Here is a 20,075-nt window from a genome sequence, read left to right as displayed (position 1 = left end):
TCACTGATGAGTCTTTTGTACATGATTCGTGGGTCCTTAGTACACAACAATAAGCCTGGTATAATTGATGAGTTTTTTTTTTTATTATTGAAACACAAATTAATTTTTATTGGTACACATCGACACTTACGGAGTGTACTGAATAAATAGTAAGTCGATAGTTTCAGTACTTTTAATGAATAGTTAATTTGACAGTTTATATCTAGATATAAGTAGTTTCAAGATAATGTTTAAAGGATATAATAATGTTTAAAGTCGAGGGGCGACAGCTAACTTAGAATGAGTCGATGTTTTGTTTGAATTGTTTCTATTGAATACTGCTGAAATAAAATGTTCACAGTCTCTCTTTTTTGAATTTTTAAAAAAACTAAAGATTTTCTTGTCCCAGGCATATATTATCCTAGCCGTATTTGGCACAACGTTTTTGAAATTTTGGACCCTCAATGCTCCTCATCTTTGAAATTGTTTGGCTTTATAAATATTTTTATATGAGCGTAACTGATGAGTCTTATGTGGACGAAACCCGCGTCTGGCGCACTTAATTATAATCCTGGTACCTTTGATAACTATATCTGAAAATAACAGAATAATTGTTCAAAATATATTATCATGACTCACTTTTCATCTGGTAAATATCGGCATTGGGCTATTATTGTCATATCTGTTTTATCAGTGCATTGGTAATCTATAATCGTAACATAAGGAAAGTTATATATTTCACTCTTTGTGCTTCGTATTATAATATCGTTACACTTTCTCTCGTCTCATTAGGGTCATCGACCAATAGTTGTTTCATTGCAATCATACGAGATCTGCTTGTCTCTATGTAGCCGTTTTACGATAGTATGCTATCAATGTTAAACATAAAAAAAATAAGTCACTAATGATAATATTCACCATTTGACTTAAAATCTGTATATCATGAAGCCTCTGAGAAAATAAAAATCTTAGATACAAACTACTAACAGAAGTTTATTTAAATGAAATACTACAACTACGGTAGTTTTCGAATCTTTGTATCTCAGAAATAATACGTTATGAAGATTTAAACCAAGGTAACATAGTTTGAGTCTGCTCTATGGTCGGGTTGTTGTCGCTCAGACACATTCCCCATTTTTTCTCAATTTTATTTAAGAAAAGAGAAGAATTCTAAAATAAGCTAGCCTATTGAGGCGACAGGGTATGCATCTTCTTTTATGTATTCATCTATCGCCTTACAGTCCAACTATAGTGAAATTGTCCAAACCAAGAATAGGAAATAAGCAATAAATCAACGGATTCATTATTTTATAAACTAAAGATCCATGATCGCAAAAGTTTACCGCCAACGACTCAAGGTTCATCATAACCCTTTTCGCAAAATATGGCCATATTTACACAACAAATTTCATAGACAAACCTGTACCTCTATAAAAGAAAATAAAAAATGACTGGACCTAGATAAATTACGATCGTCAACATTTTAATTTTTTTCACACATCGTAGTGCGATCATGGCCTAGTGGGACTGGGGTATTAAATCATTAGACTAAGCAATATTGGAGTTACTTAAAATAAAATTAAGAAAGAAGTTATTTAGCCATGATTTCAATTAAGGCAAACAAATTCACTTTTTCACAGGTAAAATTCGACCGAGTCTGTTACGACTGAATTCCGATTCTACCGAATGTAATCCGACAGAGACCAGACAGTGAACCGACGCTGACGGCAGTTATCCGTTCAAAAACTGTCGGCATAATCGGGATGAGCAGGTACTGTCGGAACAGGTCCGCTCTATCGCATTGCAACTGGCTTTGTCTGGTCTCAGTCTCAGTCGTATTGTATTCTGTAATTGTCGGGACTCTGACGTGGGTATTATTGACGAATTTCGTATTAATAACGGGACAGATCCGGAACGGTTTCGGCAAAACAACGGTTCGCAATCCTCTCAAGATTTGGATGCACTCTGGACTCAATCGGCAGAAAAACAGCAATGAAAAAATTCTCCAGATCATTCCTTCTCCACGAGACTCCGTCCAGAATACACAGAATATTGTTAGTATTTTGATCCGATACAGCAGAATTTGTCACGACATAGGCACGATTGTTATTCGACTAGACTAAATCGACTGAGTTTCCCCGAATGTTACGGGACGCACCTAACTGTCGGGGTGCTTCATCGAACTATTCGGACCCTTCCATACCCGTCGGAATCTGTTACGAACTTAAACGACTGCGTTCAGATAATAATAGGACATTCCAGATAATTGAGGATAGTAATCCGACTTTTTCACTTTTCGTTTCGTATCGCTGTCTGATCTCAAACGGGAGAAATAATCGGCAATGTGTGAATCCCGCATTTAGGTGCGTACCGTAACATTCGGGGAAACTCAGCCGATTTTGTCTAGTCGGATTACAAGCGTGACTATGTCGTGACAGATTCTGCTGTTTCGGATCAAAATCCTACCAATGTTCTGTGTTTTCTGGATGGTGTCCTGTGGAACGGGAATGATTTGGAGAAATATTTCATTGCTGTTTTTCTGCCGATTGAGTCCAGATTGCATCCAGATCTTGTCGATGGCGAACCGTCTTTGCCGAAACTGTTCCCGAACAGTCCCGTTATTAATACGAAATTCGTCAATGATGCCCACGTCAGAGTACCGACAATTACAGAATACAATACGACTGAGACCAGACAAAGCCGTTTGCAATGTGATAGAGCAACCCGTGTTAGGATTATGTTCCAACAGTACCTGATCATCTCGAGTATATCGACAGTTTTCGAACGGATAACTTCCGTCTGCGTCGGTTCACTTTCTGGTCACATCGGGACGCAGTCGTGACAGACTCGGTCGAATTTTCCCATGCGAAAGTTACAAATCGGATAAGAAGCGGATTGAGAACGAGATTATCTGGAAAATTCGCTTAAAAACGGTTGAATATCGACGCTTCATTAGCAATATCTGATTGGTGTCGTGATTGAAAAAAAATACAAATTTAAATTAAAGTTTAAAATTCCATCCACAATTCACAGGATCTTGATCAGACTTTTGATAAATTTAAATCGGGAATGGTCCTGTCAAGGACGGCAGTAAAAATCGTGAATGTGTGACCCCCGCTTAAGCAAAATAAAAATCTGCAACGAAAATTGAAATCAAACTGAACAACCAAATTGTAAACTAAAGGCTCCAAGGAAGCTGTGTCGCTCACCTGATATTTTATTTATAATTGATGAATGAAATAATGCATCCGTTATACTTTAGTTTTACTTTCTGAGATATCAGGAAAAAAATGCATTTTACCTCTCTGTTCTATATTTAGTCATGCTGGTTGGCAGGCAGGGTCATCGGACCAATTTTAAACTAGATACTCTTATGATGATTGTGGCCATTTTGAGTTTGGTAAAAGAATACAAAAATTAAGAAAATTGTTAGAAATTGACTTTTAAAGGCAACAACGCATTATGGGGTCAATTGACTTTTTTTGGTGATTTTGTTTATTCTATTGATATCTTACTTTGCTGTACGTTATTGCTGTGTACAGTTAATTTTTATCTTTAATAAAATTTCAATAATATAAAAAAAAATCAATCATAAATTTACTTATGCAGGAGCAGCAACCCAACAACGGTCATTGCAATTTGTCCGAAAATTCATTGCAGATAGATCTAGACCTTATGAACTTTGTCACCCCAAGTCAAACCTATGATTGCGTTGGATAAAACCGCAATTTTTATTTTCGTGCATGTCTAATAAATATCTTTATAGAGGGGTCGTAATACAGCACAAATAGCATTTTCCAAAAGACCAACAAAGTTAAAAGGTATATTTTAACAAAGCGCATTTGAATAGCAGGTCGAACAACGGATGCTCTTTAAATTTAATACTGCTGACTGCCATGGATTTTGCCAAATAAACAGAATACCAGATGTAACAAAATGGATCTTATTATATATATTCAAATCCTCTGTCGTCTATCCTAATAAAATGTTTGATGTAGTACAATCATGCATACATAAAATGACGCACAACACACATACCTTTGTTATCTGATGTAATACCAACATTTAGTCATATCTTTATTTCAAAAATTTAGCAGTGAAATAAAAATATAAAAGATTTTGTAAACAGTCTATAGTGTTTTTAGGAACGAACTTATTACCCGCATCGTAAATATATTAAAAAATATTTAAGTTATTGTGATAAAATATATAATAAGCCCAATTTTAGGTTTCTAACATTTAATTTTAGGAAGAAGATGGACCAATCGGAATCTTCGATTTCTAGTTTGAATATTTCATAACATTAACGGTTCCATTTTTGATTCGCCAGTTCTGCATTTTGACAATGATAATACAGGCTGAAATATTTGAAAAACTAAAACCTAATTTTAACTTCAGACATTGTAATTCCGTTGTAAGTGAAGAGGAGGTCATGGCTTATGATTGGTGAACTTGGAAGCATGCGATGAGTAAATGTAATTGTAATCATTAATAAGCTGTAATCAATTACAATTTTTCAATTGATAATTGTTATCAATATTCTGCAATTGATTTCTATTTTCAATTTCTTGTAATCCTGGTCACTTCTGATAGATAATATTGAAATGGAGAACAAATCTTATCAAATTAAGTTTTTGATCAATAAATCATGTTTCAATTGAACAAAAATATTATTTATATATGTAGTGCGATGTGGATGCTAAAGTACATGGTCACACTAAAGTGCGATGGTCTACGCTAAAGTGCGATGTTTCCATACGCTAAAGAACGATGGTCCGCAAAAATATAGACGTTAGAAACGTACTTTGATAATGACGTTAAACAATCTTTCATACAAACCAAAAATGAACATGCCGGAAGATACATTAAGAAAATTCGATTAACAACTTTTACACTAAATGTTCATGACTTACTTGTAATTGATTTAAACTTAACCGTTCTTTATCGGCTGAAGTAGAATGAATATTTTTTTCTTGTGCTGGAAGAAGGATTTGTTTCCTACAGTCGACCATTTTACTATATAAATACACAGCAGTATACGAATACTTATCCTGCTTCTATTTGAAGCAAACGAAAAGATTTGAATCACGATGTTTATGTGGCAGTTTACTGTGCGATCCCTGTTAAAATGCTGTCAACTTTAATGAAAAGTAACGTCGATAAAATAGAGATAGATCTACATGTTTTTATGCGCGAATAATAAATTATCTACGTAAACATAAGTTTGTAATGTACATTGTAGGAAAATACAACATGTATTTGTACTCGCTACGGAAAAGGAGAAAACTCGTATGCAAACTAATTAACAGCTTACACTAATAAATGATGCATATTCCGACAATGAACGAATTTTTATCAATTAGTACGTGGTCGGTCTTCTTGATGTAGAAACGGGCACTTAAGCCTACCGGTCAATTATAAAGCCTATTACATATGTTAATACCTGAGCATATTAGCTTTTGCCAAAAGACTATTTTTAACCTCGTTGTTTTAATCCCTTGAACCTAACCCTTTTGGTCCATCGCACTTTAGCATGATACACCATCGTACTTAAGCGAACAAACAACCATCGCACTTTAGCGCGAGACACTATCGTACTTAAGCGTAGACCATCGCACTTTAGAGTCCTATATATTTATTTAACTACTTTTGTTCACGTAATTTAACACTAACAAAATGGTATGCCAATGATTGTTGTTTAACCTTTATTAATTTACATCATTCAATATGATTCATTGTACAATTGAAAGAGCAATTAACGTTAGTGATCAAGACTATTGAAAGTAATCAGACCCTTAGAAGTCCTTCCATAATCAAAATAAAACAGCAGGAGTTTATATTGTATACATCATGTATAAAGGTAGTTTATTGTGAGGCAAGCTATATAAAAAAGAAGATGTGCTATAATTGCAAATCAGACAACTCTCCACAAGAGACCACAATATCAAAGAAGTTAACAAACATAGGTCACCGTACGGCATACCACAAAGTAAGCTATAAAGGCCCAAAAATAACAATGTAAAACAATTCAAACGATAAAACTAACGGTCTGATTTATCTTAAAAACATTACCGAAAAGAAACACATAAACAAACAACAGCCACTGAATTACATGCTCCTGATTTGCGACAGGCACCTACATAGAGAATGTGACGGGGTTAAACATGTTAGCGGGATCAAAACCTCTAGCATGGACAGTGGTGTAACAGTACAACATAAGAAAGAACTTCAACTCATCAGATCGATAACATAAATGTGTCCCTAGTACACGAATGCCCAATCCGCATCATCATTTTCTATATTCATTGGTCCGTGAAAAAAGAGAAAAAAGCTAATTTGGCATTAAAATTAGAAAGATTATATCATGAGGAACATGTGTACTATTTTCAAGTTGATTGGTCTTTAACCTGAAGCGGGACAGACGGACGAACGAACGGAATCAGACCCTTAGAAGTCCTTCCATAAGCAAAATAAAACAGCAGGGGTTTATATTGTATACATCATGTATAAAGGTAGTTTATTGTGAGGCAAGCTATATAAAAAAAGATGTGCTATAATTGCAAATTAGACAACTGTCCACAAGAGACCACAATATCAAAGTAGTTAACAAACATAGGTCACCGTACGGCATACTACATAGTAAGCTATAAAGGCCCAAAAATAACAATGTAAATCAATTCAAACGAGAAAACTTACGGTCTGATTTATCTTAAAAATAATTACCGAAAAGAAACACATAAACAAACAACAGCCACTGAATTACATGCTCCTGATTTGCGACAGGCACCTACATAGAGAATGTGACGGGGTTAAACATGTTAGCGGGATCAAAACCTCTAGCATGGACAGTGGTGTAACAGAACAACATAAGAAAGAACTTCAACTCATCAGATCGATAACATAAATGTGTCCCTAGTACACGAATGCCCAATCCGCATCATCATTTTCTATATTCATTAGTCCGTGAAAAAAGAGAAAAAAGCTAATTTGGCATTATAATTAGAAAGATTATATCATGAGGAACATGTGTACTATTTTCAAGTTGATTGGTCTTTAACCTGAAGCGGGACAGACGGACGAACGAACGAACGGACGCCCAGACAAGAAAACATAATGCCCATAAATGGGGCATAAAATATAAATTTACAAATAAGTGGACGTGGCCGGGTACATGTACATCCCAACAACAAAATGACACTAAGTACAGCTCTGTGAGTACTAGCAGTTACTAACAGCTAGTTCAAAGCCACTGATAACTAATAAAAAATCATGCATCCAAGACTAAATTATCAATCAGTACACATCCAACATCTAACGGATTTAGTGTAAAGACGTCATAAACAGTCGGAGAGAAAAAAAAATATCTTCTGTAATGCCAAGATACAGGTGTCAAGAGATTGTAGATCCATGAATGTGTATATGTATATAACAATAATATTTAGTTTGCTCTTAATTTACTGATAACAAAATCAATATTAATACCAATAAACACAATATTCAATGATCCTGTTACAAAACTTTGAATTTCTCGAAAAACTAAGGATTTTCTTATCCAAGGAATGAATTACCTTAGCCGTATTTGGCACAACTTTTTGGATTTTTGGGTCTTCAATGCTCTTCAGCTTTGTACCTGTTTGGTTTTATAACTATTTTGATTTGAGCGTCACTGATAAGTTTTATGTATACGAAACGCGCGTCTGACGTACTACATTATAATCCTGGTACCTTTGATAACTAACTTATTACAGTGTTAAATTGGTAACCTTTTAGAATTAGATACTTTAAAGGATCGATAAGCAATTTTTGATTTGCTGGGTTTGATAGCAATATATGCTTTTTAAAATAAAATAATTTTGAATATATAAGAATGCAATTGTAGCTATCACAAAACTATAGCAATGTTATTATTATATGATTTGTATACCTATAAATACTAGATAAAGGCAACAGTAGTATACCGCTGTTCTAACTCATAAATCAATGGACTAAAAACAAAATCGGGGTAACAAACTAAACCCGAGGGAAACACATTAAATATAATAGAACAACGACACAACACTAAAATGTAACACACACATAAACGGACCAAGCATCAGACAAATCCCACGAGAATAACAAATATAACTTCAAAACCAAATACATGAAGTTGGGATAGACAAGTACCGTGACACGTCTAATCGCAATGTGAATTTACACTAAAAAATAAGAGAAAACAAACGACTCAACGTTAAAATGTAGCACACAAAAACGAACAATAATATAACAGGACATTTTTAAAGGAAAAAATGGTGGGTTGAACCTGGTTTTGTGGCATGCAAAACCTTGCACTTTAATGGTAATGTTAAATATAACATTGAAATGACAACATCATATTACAGGATTACAATACAAATAAATAGAAGAATGTATTAGACAAAGAAACACATAATAAATAGATAACAAAAAGCATCAGGTTTAAAATTTAATACGCCATAAACGCGCCTTGTCAACACAAGACTCACTAGTGACGCTCAGATATAAACGATCGAATTGGCTTCGTCAATTATAATTTTTCTCTTGGTTTACACTTCGATTAACCATGTTTCCGAAACTATTCATAATTTATTTAAGCGCGATACACATTCTTGCAGTGATACCAGGATTTTCAGCAAATTGGGATTAAAAAACAAATGCATAACAGTAATGTTGTTTCTACTATAATGCATATATAACCCAAAATAAAGAAATAAAATAATGCACCAAAGCTTCGAAAATGTACGGAAGCGTATTAGCGCCACACTTTTTTGTTTGTCTTCCTATGTTTGCGTTGTAACGCAAACCTTTGCGAAATAACTCAAACCTTTGCGTAATAACGCAAACCTTTGTTTTATCTTATTTCTGATTTAAGATTCAAAGGAAACAGTAGTTATTATTGAAGGAGGCTGTATATATTAAAATGTATCACCTTTGTAGTAACTGCAAAGTAAAATGCTTGAATAATTGGATCATATAATGACTAATAATGAGCAGAATAATAAAAGAAGATGTGGTATGAGTGCCAATAGGAATACTCTCCATCTAAGTCATTATTCGTAAAAGTAAACCATCATAAGCCGAGTTACGGTCTTCCACACGGAGCATTGGCTCACACTAAACAAACACGGAGCATTGGCTCACACTAAACAAACACGGAGCATTGGCTCACACTGAACAACAAACTATAAAGGTCCCCAAAAACGATATCCATGTTACTACTAGTATATATATTACCAAGAAAATTTAGTAAATTGATGTTTTACCTAAGAAAAAAATCAATAAAATTGAGAATGGAAATGAGGAATGTATCAAAGAGACAACAACCCGACCATAGAAAAAACAACAGCGGAAGGTATCAAACCCTGCTAATATAGCTATAACCGAATATAAATATACTTCCAAAGTAAGCTCTCGTTTGAGAACTGTGTAAAGTAGGTTAGATTCAAACAAGCTACCCGTTGGCAATAAATGTATAGAATGAAGATGTTTTATTAATAAAAGTATGTTCTCTCTATTCAAATTGCTACCCAAGCATCTTAAAAATACTTCATTTCTTTCTATCAAAATATCTTGATCAAATTCGGATATTTAAAAAAAAATGTTTCCTTATTAATTATAATTCATTTTAAAGCAGAAAGATCATTTTGTCTATTTGACTTGGAGGTTTCACAATTGTATGACATTATTTTTGATCTTTCAATTCAAATATGACTATATACAAAACTATATCTATTTTCTTATTGAATTATACTTTTCTAATGCACAAATCAGTCTTAATTCATGTATAATTGCACTTCAAGTATTCCATTATTTCTATGCATATTATTTTTTTGGCCTTGTATGTATGTTTCTTTTTTTATCTACTAGTAAATCACTTCCGAAATGACTGACAGACGGACATATATACAAAACTTAATGAATAATTGAATGCGTTATATCGCAAAGATTTGCGTTTTATCACAAAGGTTTGCGTTTAACGCAAAAGGTTTGCGTTACAACGCAAAGGTTTGCGTAATATCGCAAAAGTTTGCGTTACAACGCAAACATAGGAAGAAAAATTTTAAAAAAAATGTGTGGCGCTAATACGCTTCCGTGAAAATGTATAAAAATTAAAATGTAAATAAAATTTCACGTATTTTAAAGAATAATTTTGCAAACTTTCGTCATGGCAAAACACGACGTCATATGAATAAAAACTTTCAAGGGAAATATTTAAAAAAAAAAAAAAAAAAAGATGTGGTATGATTGCCAACGAGGCAACTGTCCACAAGAGATCAAAATGACACAGACATTAACAATTATAGGTCACCGTACGGCCTTCAACAATGAACAAATCCCATACCGCATAGTCAGCTATAAACGGCCCGGATAAAACAATGTAAAACAATTCAAACGAGAAAACTAACGGCCTTATTTATAAAAATAAATGAAAAGATTATTTCGTTAAGTGTACACATTGTTAATGAAAGTGATGTTAATCATAATTGATAGTAATTTCAACAAAGTGAGTGAAAATCCACTGGCAGTTTGGCAGAGTAGCTTCGTGATAAATGTTATAGTAGTATCCCGCTGTTCAACAGTAAAAAATCAATATAACTGTGAGAAGAAACAAATCCGTGTCACGAAACAAAACTGAGTTAAACACATCAACTTTATGAGGAAAAACCCGACACAACAGAAACGCAAAGCTGATATAATAACAAACGTCAACATATTTAAAAACGGACTATTCGATAACAACTGCCATATTCCTGACATGGTACAGGATATTACAAGAAAAAAATAGTTGGGGGAATCTGATTTTATGGCAAGCCAAGCCTCCCACTTGTATCATGTATTTAGCAATGTTAAAAAGCTAAAATGACAACACTACGTAACAGTAAAAAGAAAAATCACAAAAATACTGAACTCAGAGGAAAATCAATTAGAAAAACAGTACAAATAAATGCAAGAAAAGTAAATCGTTCCAAAATATTAAGACATGAATAAATGATCAAATTCTGACGAATGTTGTTAACCGTGCCCGGAAATTTAGAAATGATCCTTGTATACTTATTTCTCCTTTAAATAAACTTATTCTAAAAGGTTACCAATTCAACACTGTAATAAAATCATTGAATATTGTTTTTATTGGTATAAATATTGATTTTGTTATCAGTAAATTAAAAGCAAACTAAGTATAACTAGTATTTTATATATACACATGGAAAAAAAAGAACACCTTGTTATTTTAAAACTTGAAAACTCAGCCTGTTTTTTTTTTATGGAATATGATAAAATATTTGTAAAATAATATTGAAACATAGTTTATGATTACATTGGCATTTTAACGAACAAAAAAATGTGTAAAAAATTAAGATTTATCTAACCACAATTTTAATAACAAAATGAAGTGTTTTTTGTACAAAAAAAACTGCATTTTACAACTTTTACTGTAGTCGAACTTTACAATGTCATACATTTCAAAATTTATCTTAAGATGATTGTTCACATCAAGGTTGGTCATTATACGCCAAAGAATTAGTATTTTGTGCGCAATCTCCATTCAAACAGTTAACCAGCACTTAACGTCTTCTGATTCCTGCCATAAATTGACTAATTTGCTGCTAAGGTAGCAGCAACCATTTTTGATGAAGGGCATGGTTTATTTCATCACGTGTTTGCACTTGGGTGTCCTTTCCCGCACATTTCGCCCAATAGTGTCCCATATATGTTCGATATGGTTCAAACCCGGATTACGATCTTATGAAGATAAACCGAATTCCATTTGAACAGTGGATCTTCCTCCATGATTCAAATTTCTAACTTTGGCGAGCTCTGCACTACATTAGATACGGACAACTGTGTGTCTGTTCGTAAACAAAAGTCCCCGAAATGGTTTTATCGCACGATAACTAGTAGCGATGAGTCGATCTCGAACAATTTTTGTTAAAGGCTCCTGTATGCCCACAACTCTCATTTTAGGATAGTATTGTATGCAATGGGTTTCTTTCTGACCAAGTTTCATGCTTGTTTTGCCCTAGCAGATGGCATAGGTTCGTTTTGATCTCGGATAGTCTTTAACATCGATTATTGCCTAATTTGTATTCTCAAAACGACTAATAGTGGAATGGTGATGACAATACGTGCGGTTGTCACAGCGACATTCCTGCTTCTCTCATGCTGATAATCTACCATCTTCATGCGGTTAAAAGTTGTGGAGGACCCATTTCAAGGTGTCAATCACATAACTTTATAAACTTGGTTATTTAAAGTGTTGAAAACAAAGAGGATAAATACACCTGTTTTTCTGTTTACGGGTACAGTAGCTGCATGTGCAGACAAGAACTTATCGGGTCGATAATGATTGATTAAACTCATGTGATAATTAGATAGTGTTTAATTAATTAACTAGTTCTATTTTTAAAAATTATATCACAAATAAAGAGTGTTTTTTTTTTTATTTCAATTTAGTGTTGCAATACTTTTTTCCATGTGTATACATATACACATTCATGGATCTACAATCTGTCGATACTTGTAACTTGGCATTGCACAAGGTCATGTTTTTCTGTGACTGTTTATGACGTCTTTACACTAAATCCATTAGATCTTGAATGTGTACTAATTGATAGTTTAGTTTAAGATGCATGTTTTTTTATTAGCTGCAAGTGGCTTTGGGAAAAACATAAATAATAACATAGATAACTGCCAGTACAGTTCCTAGTGTCGGGATTTACAAGTACCCGGCCACGTCCACTTGTATTGGTGTCCATCTGATCTAATTCGTTCTTATGTTGTATTGTTATACCACCGTCCCAGGTTAGGGGGAGGGTTGGGATCCCACTATCATGTTTAAACACGCCTCATTATTTATGTTTGTCCCAAGTCAGGAGCCTGTAATACAGCGGTTGTCGTGTGTTTATGTGTTATATATTTGTTTTGTTCATTTTTATATAAATAAGGCCGTTAGTTTTCTCGTTTGAATTGTTTTACATTGTCATAGAGGGGCCTTTAATAGCTACCAATGCGGTATGGACTTTGCTCATTGTTGAAGACCGTACGGTGACCTATAGTTGTTAATGTCTGTGTCATTTTGGTCTCTTTTGGACAGTTGTCTCATTGGCAATCATACCACATCTTCTTTTTTATAAGACTGTTTCAACCTGGTTTTGTAGTGCTTAATACTTTTTGCTATAAGCCATTTTAGTTTTGAATACATTACAAAACACTAGTGTACAGAAATATGAAACTCATTCAGATTCGAGTGCAAGTATATATACGTCTTAACATGTAAGACTTTACAATGACATGAAGTATAAAAAATTAATAACTTATCTGGCCTTCTAGTTTTTTGGTATTAGATTCACTCACAAGTTTAATGCAGGTGAAAACGCGCTTCTGGCTCACACAAATATAAGCTTGGTATCACTGACATTTGTAGTTACTACTTAGAAGTTATCTATGACTGAGGGTAAGAAGCTAACTCGTATCTTGAGAGATTTAAAATTTTACGATAGAACGTTACTAAAAATGACGGATTCGTGTAATTCCGTGTCATCACGTTACGTCAAAATTTTATTTTTTTATTATTTCTTTCTTAAGTCCAAAACAATGTATTAGAGCAGTTAATGTATATCAATTATGATTATTAGTCAATATGATCTAGATCTGAAAATCGTATGCAAGCAGTATAACATCTTAATATTATCATAGAAGTGGTTAATTTGAATTATAAAGAGACCTTTGAATATCAAAAGTTTGACTTTTTGCATACGGTTCGTCATATGAGTACTATTTTGTAATTGGCATAATATTGCAATAAAACAATACATGTACAATAAAGTTCAAATACCTTAATTTCAAAACTTTTTAAGCTATCAAATTACATTTTGTCTTTCCATTTTGAATGATTGCAGTTTATTTATATTCGACAGACGAAATGCATGATGTTTATACGTCATTATATTTTTGATGTTAATGTTTGGATAAAACTATTTTAAGAGTTTGACCAAAAACAAAACAAAAGTCATATCCTCTATATAACATATTATTTTTCTGCTGAACAAAAAGTCTAATGAACAAAAACTCATTACAAGCTTAACTGCAGAAGCTTGCGAAGTTTTATTTACTATCTTTTCGCAATGAAATGTCCAATTAACATAGACAAAAGTGTATTTAAAAGAAGTGTTAAAGCAGTTTCATCTGATTCAAAGTTTTGCAGATTCCTTTTTTGGCTAATTGAAGGATAACAAATGCAAAATTTGATTTAAAGTAAGGTCACAGATATGCACGTTGTCAACATTAAAAAAAAATAAGAAGATGTTGTATTATTGTCAATGAGATAGTGCTCCACAATTGACCAAATAACATAGAAATTAAAAACTTTAGACCTATTTTCGGCCTTCAACAAAGAGCAAAACCCATACCATATAGTAAGCTATAAAAGGCCACAAAATGACAAACACATTTCAAACGAAAGACGTATTTATATGCAACAAAAATGACAGAAAAACAAATTTGGAATACAGCAAAATACGACAACCTTTAAATCACAGGCCCTTTACTTTGGACAGGCATATACGCTCATGACGATCATATTCTAACAATAGTTGCATATTGAACACTATATAGCTGTATTAATGCGTAGACATGTATTTATATATATATACAAATGAAAGAAATTTAATTGTTCTGTTAAAGAACTTACAAAAATATAGAAAATAGTTGTGAGATTAGATAAAAGCCAACTTACCTGGTGAAAGTATTTGACTGGTATTTGAACAAATTTTTAAGTAACAGGAGCAATCTTCTTGTAATGGTTCACAAAAGCATGGGTTGTTTGGTTTAACTATGAAATCATAACCTTGCATGTAGTCACATCTGCAGGTAGTATCAGTGTTACGATTTCCAGGGTCATATACAACTTGCCCTTCTTCATTGCAAAATGATCTCAGAAAGATACAATTTGTACTAGTATTTGTGAAAAACTTTATTGGAAAAGGCTGATATCTTTCTACAGAGCAAACATCTGCATCTATTCCTCCACGAAGGACTGCTTTTCTACCTGTAATGATTAATCTAATGTGTATCATTCCTTTCTTCACTGGATCTTTGGTATCATATTTGATCCAGTTTGAGGTGTTTATTTTTTTACTTTTTAAAACGTTATCTGATTTGCAACAGTGCAAAAAAACACTCAAAATTTTGGATTCATCCTTCTAAGGGGAACGATGTCAATTTTGGTTTGAGAATTCTAACCGTCTGAATACAACCTCGCCAACTTCACAGCACCGATGATTATTGTTTGACTGATTCAGATTTTAATTTAAGAGTTTTTCGATGAGTTGTCTAACAGTCTATCGTTCTTGGTGATACAAGAAGGCGTTTAATAGATGTTGCACTAAAGTAAGTGTTTCATTTTTGTAAAATAAATCATAACGTACATCAATTAATATGAAAACAAAAATTAAAGCAATTGACTGGTTTATTTTAAACATTCTAATCAAATCTTTTTGACGAAGATAGACCATAAACAGCCCTCGAATGAAGTGAAATGAATAATAGATATACGCTTAAATTGATTACCTGGTTGTTGAAAATCTGATCTTGTACAGTTTTCAGAATATCCCTTGATAAGATCATTCCTTAGACAAAAGTATTTTGACGGATCTGCACAGTGACCATTTGCACGCAGTGCCCATTGCGCAGGTTCAGGGCATTTCAGCGGAAATGATACACATAAATGAACCTAAAATAAAGCAAACATTTGTGTATAACGAAATCGTGTTCTCTAACAATCTAATGTACCCCACCATTCTTTTAAAAATGAAAGTATGGAGAGAAAGAAAAGCACAAACAACAACAAAAATACGCAATTAGATAATCGAAATAGTCGCACTTGATAAAATGAAAAGCTCAACAATTATATATATACAGAGTAATTTATGAGTTTGACTGTTATCTTTCGTTCCTCTTTTAATGTCTCTGAAAGCATCTGGGGTAAGAAAACTCATTAGAAATGATATTTCAGACTGGAAGTTAATTCCTTTGAGATATCTCAGTGTGTTTGGTATCATTTTTTTTAAATGAATTTTGAAAAAAAGAAAAATATATCAACCACATCCCTGAATTTTATAGAGAAGTATTTAAATGTTGGTTAATATCAGATGGTGGACAAAGAAAAAAAATTAACAACTTCACAGAAATAAGTAAACAGGTAATTTTGAAAACAAAACCATTTTCTTTTTAATTGAATTAAGAGTAACTTGATATTTGTCAATGATATTATAGATGACACTGGTAGAATATCTCAACATTTTGTTTTGCAAAAATTAGACTGCAAGAATAATTGGATAGCAGAAATACATAATTAAAAAAACATCCCAAAAACCTGGCCTCAGATTTTAAAGTCTGAAAGTTTTATTAAGAGTATATATTCCCAGACAGAAACTGATTTGGAATGGAAATAACATTGAGGCTTCATGCTTTTCAACAGACATATTATATAAGACAATTTGTTAAGGTAAAACTGAACCCTCAATTTGTGTTACGAAATGGATGCGGATTTTTCAAATTAATGAGAACCTTAGTATAAACCAACTATATTTTTAAAAAAGTAACGAAAACATAACAATGAAAGTTAATCTATTACTGAAGGCACTAAAAGATTTATAGGCGATTGAACAGATTAAAAAACATAATGCATTAGTTGTACCATTGTATTTCAAGAAATTTGTACATCTAATTTATACATATATACCAGCAACTGATAACTAACCTGGTAATCAGTGGAATATTACAGGATACATCACAAAAAGCTTGGTTTCTTGAAGTAACAATGTAACAAGCATGTTTGGTGAATAAATATATAATGTCGTTAAAAAAAACAACTAAATACAGTTTAAATAATGTTGTCAACCTCTGAGTTTGGAGTTCCTACGAATCACTAAGTCTTGTCTGTTATCTATCAGTTTTAAACAAATGTAAATTACTGTTGCCTATATCTATCGATTCAAGTATTTATTAAAATGTGCAAGACTTGGACACTTTTTGGAATATTTGAAATCTTTGTCAATAACTTTCACATTTAAAAAGCTGCAAATTTAAAGGAAACTTCCACATATTGTAGTGTTTCGACAAGGTATATTCGCTGTTGAATATTTATTTGTGCTTCAGATTTGGCCAGTGGTTTCATGTTCATCAATGAACAAAACAGTCATTAAAACACCAGTTATCAATCACATAAGAACAATCATACAAATAAAAGTGGTTTTTTTTTAAACAACAAATGTTTTAGATTATACTGATAAAACTTCGGTGACTTACCAGCATAAATAGTTTGAACAACATAACTGTTAAATTCCTGTCTTCAATTGTGAAGCTACATCTGCAAGTTATGATTAAAGCAATTAAATTTCATTTATTATAAAAGAAAAACATATATAAACATAATGTGCTAGTTTGTTTACAACGTATGTTCGAGTTTTAAAAATTGTTTGTTTAATATGAAAGAAGATTTAAAAAGTGACTTGTGAATGCACATCAAGTAAAATTACAGATATCTGAATTAAAATAATGACGTCTTCTTGTTTACACTTACATAATTTTAATGATGAAAAACCTCTTCTAACTAAATAGCCCAGGTTTAGTAGTTGAACTTATTCATATATATATATTCTTCATAACTACAAATGTATGAAGGTTCATATAAATATAGAAATGAGGAGGTATGTTTGATTGGAGTTTAGATTTACTTGCATTTATACACATTGCAATAAACAATAACCTTACGATTGAAATATGTTTGTGAACATACATTGCTTTGTATATTTGTGAATTATATTTGAATTCATTGGTTCTTTCAACCTTTGCTACTGACAGTAATGTTAAAATGCAACTATATCTTTTCAATGAAGAGTTTATGTTATAATTTATTAATGTAATTTACTATTATTTATGTTTAAAGAATAAACTCATCGAAGAATTTAATTACCAAAAAATATTTAACGAAAACCGAACAACACACTAATTTTAGAATTCGCGTAGACGATAGTTATCAGTCTTGTCCTATCACGAGTTGGAAAGTGTTTTTTTTTCATATTTGAACCTTTGATAAGTTATTCTGGGTTTTTGTTTATACTTTTGCTTTTTTAATGGGAACAAACTTGAAAATGCAGGTGACTATATCTTTTTTTATGTATATTCACAATTTGCTTTGATGCAACGTCATCGAAAATGTCTTGAAAAAACTTATTGTTGTATGACGTTAAAGGAGTGAAATTATCGAGTTGATTTAACATATGTAAATGTCGGGATTTTGTTCACTGGGAATTCAAAATAATGCATTGCAACTAGTTCATATCATTATTTGTTTACATCATGTAAAAACAGTGTAATACTAGTCAATGCAATATTCCAATGCTTATAAAAATGAAAGTTATTGTTTCAATGTTGCTGGGATTTTGTATGTCCCCGCAACGAAGTTGTCGGTGCCATATAGTTTTACCCTAGTCCGTAATTCCGTCATTCCGTCATTCCATCATTCCGCAACAAACCATTATACGGAGTTTTTTTTCTAAACGCCTTCAGATATTGGGCTGATTTTTGATATGTGAGTTAACCATGATGAGTTACAGATCAAGTGGAAGTTTCGTTCCGCTCCGCTATTTTCCCGAAATTACGGGCTTTAGACTTTAATAAATTGTGTAAAATCACAGTTATACGGACTTTTTTTCTAAACGCTTTCAGATATTGGGATGATTTTTTTGGCATGTGTGTTATCCAAGATGAGTTACACATCGAGCTCAAGTTTTGTTCCGCTCAGCTAATTTTTGCCGAAATAACAGGCTATGGACTTTGATAAATTGTTGAAAATAACAGTTATACAGACTTTTTTATATACGCTTTCAGATATTGGACTGACTTTTTGTATGTGGGTTACTCATGATGAGTTACAGATCAAGTTTAAGTTTCGTTCTGCTCGCCTAATTTTTGCTGTAAATTCGGGCGTTGGACTTTGATAAATTTTTGATAATCACATTTATACAGACCTTTTTTCTAAATGCTTTCAAATATTGGGCTAATTTTTGGTATGTGTGCTAACCATGATGAATTACAGATCCAGTTTAAATTTCGTTCCGCTCCGCTAATTTTTGCAAAAATGAAGGGTTTACATCTTTGAGAAATGTTGAAAATTATAGTTATACGGACATTTTTCTATACGCCTCAAGATTTTGAGCTGATTTTTGATACGTGAGACTATCATCATGTTTGTGTCCACATGTGTTATTGAAATTTTTCAACTTTTTGAGACGGGACATTCGTGATGCTTTGACACATTTATTTTAGATTGAGCATCATTTATAACATACACAAATTCATTAGCAATAATAACTCAAATTTCAATATTTTGCACTGAATATAACTTTCCAAATTAACGGGGGGATCATCAGAAGAGATCGCCAATGTCATTTTATGATACAGTATGGTTGCGAAGTTAGAACGTTTAACATATTTGAAACATAATAACTTATATGCAGATTTGCAAGAATACCCACCATCGTAGAAGTTCAGCTTAGTTCTATAATTTTACACTGTTTACCACTGTGATGTCTTTTCAAAACAGACTTCCATAATTGGACAAGATACGAAATCCATGTGTGCAATTAAAAGCCGGAAAGGTCGTAAAATGGCGTCTTCTCTTGTTTCAGAGGCGATCTCCAGAATTTGTGTGTTACATGAAACATAACATCTGAAATATATATCGATTTGTTATGCGTAAAAAATATAATTTCATTCTACAGGACAAATTTCCTAAAACTACTGTATATATTTGCTCTGCTAAGCATATTATTAAACACTCGTAAAGTGTCTCCTGAAGAGCACCCCAGAATTACAGAAGAATTTGTATGTCAATTATAGTTATATAATAGAAAAGTCGTAGGTTTATGCTAAAAACAAACATTGAAACATATGCTTAAAACATTCTCAAAAGCAAAAATCTCTCAAAAGTAAAAACAACGAATATCGCAGTTTCTTTATCATCAATCGGGTGTCTTAAATTGAGGTATTGGCTAGGTTATGTAGTTATTTGTTATTTC

General features: G+C 32.6%; 1 long non-coding RNA gene across 1 annotated transcript; it reads right to left on the bottom strand.

Moving 5' to 3' along the window:
* Nucleotides 1-14,976: 14,976 nt before the first annotated feature.
* LOC134705253 (uncharacterized) lies at nucleotides 14,977-19,669 on the bottom strand. The gene is made up of 4 exons (XR_010105508.1): nucleotides 19,533-19,669; nucleotides 17,302-17,362; nucleotides 15,562-15,724; nucleotides 14,977-15,040 (listed from the first exon to the last, which is right to left on the bottom strand). It is a non-coding gene; the product is annotated as an uncharacterized LOC134705253 (long non-coding RNA).
* Nucleotides 19,670-20,075: the final 406 nt, after the last annotated feature.

This window comes from Mytilus trossulus, chromosome 2, assembly GCF_036588685.1.
Source record: "Mytilus trossulus isolate FHL-02 chromosome 2, PNRI_Mtr1.1.1.hap1, whole genome shotgun sequence".
Lineage (NCBI taxonomy): Eukaryota > Metazoa > Mollusca > Bivalvia > Mytilida > Mytilidae > Mytilus > Mytilus trossulus.
Note: the sequence above shows the minus strand (reverse complement) of the source record. Positions and strands in the feature narration are given on the sequence as shown.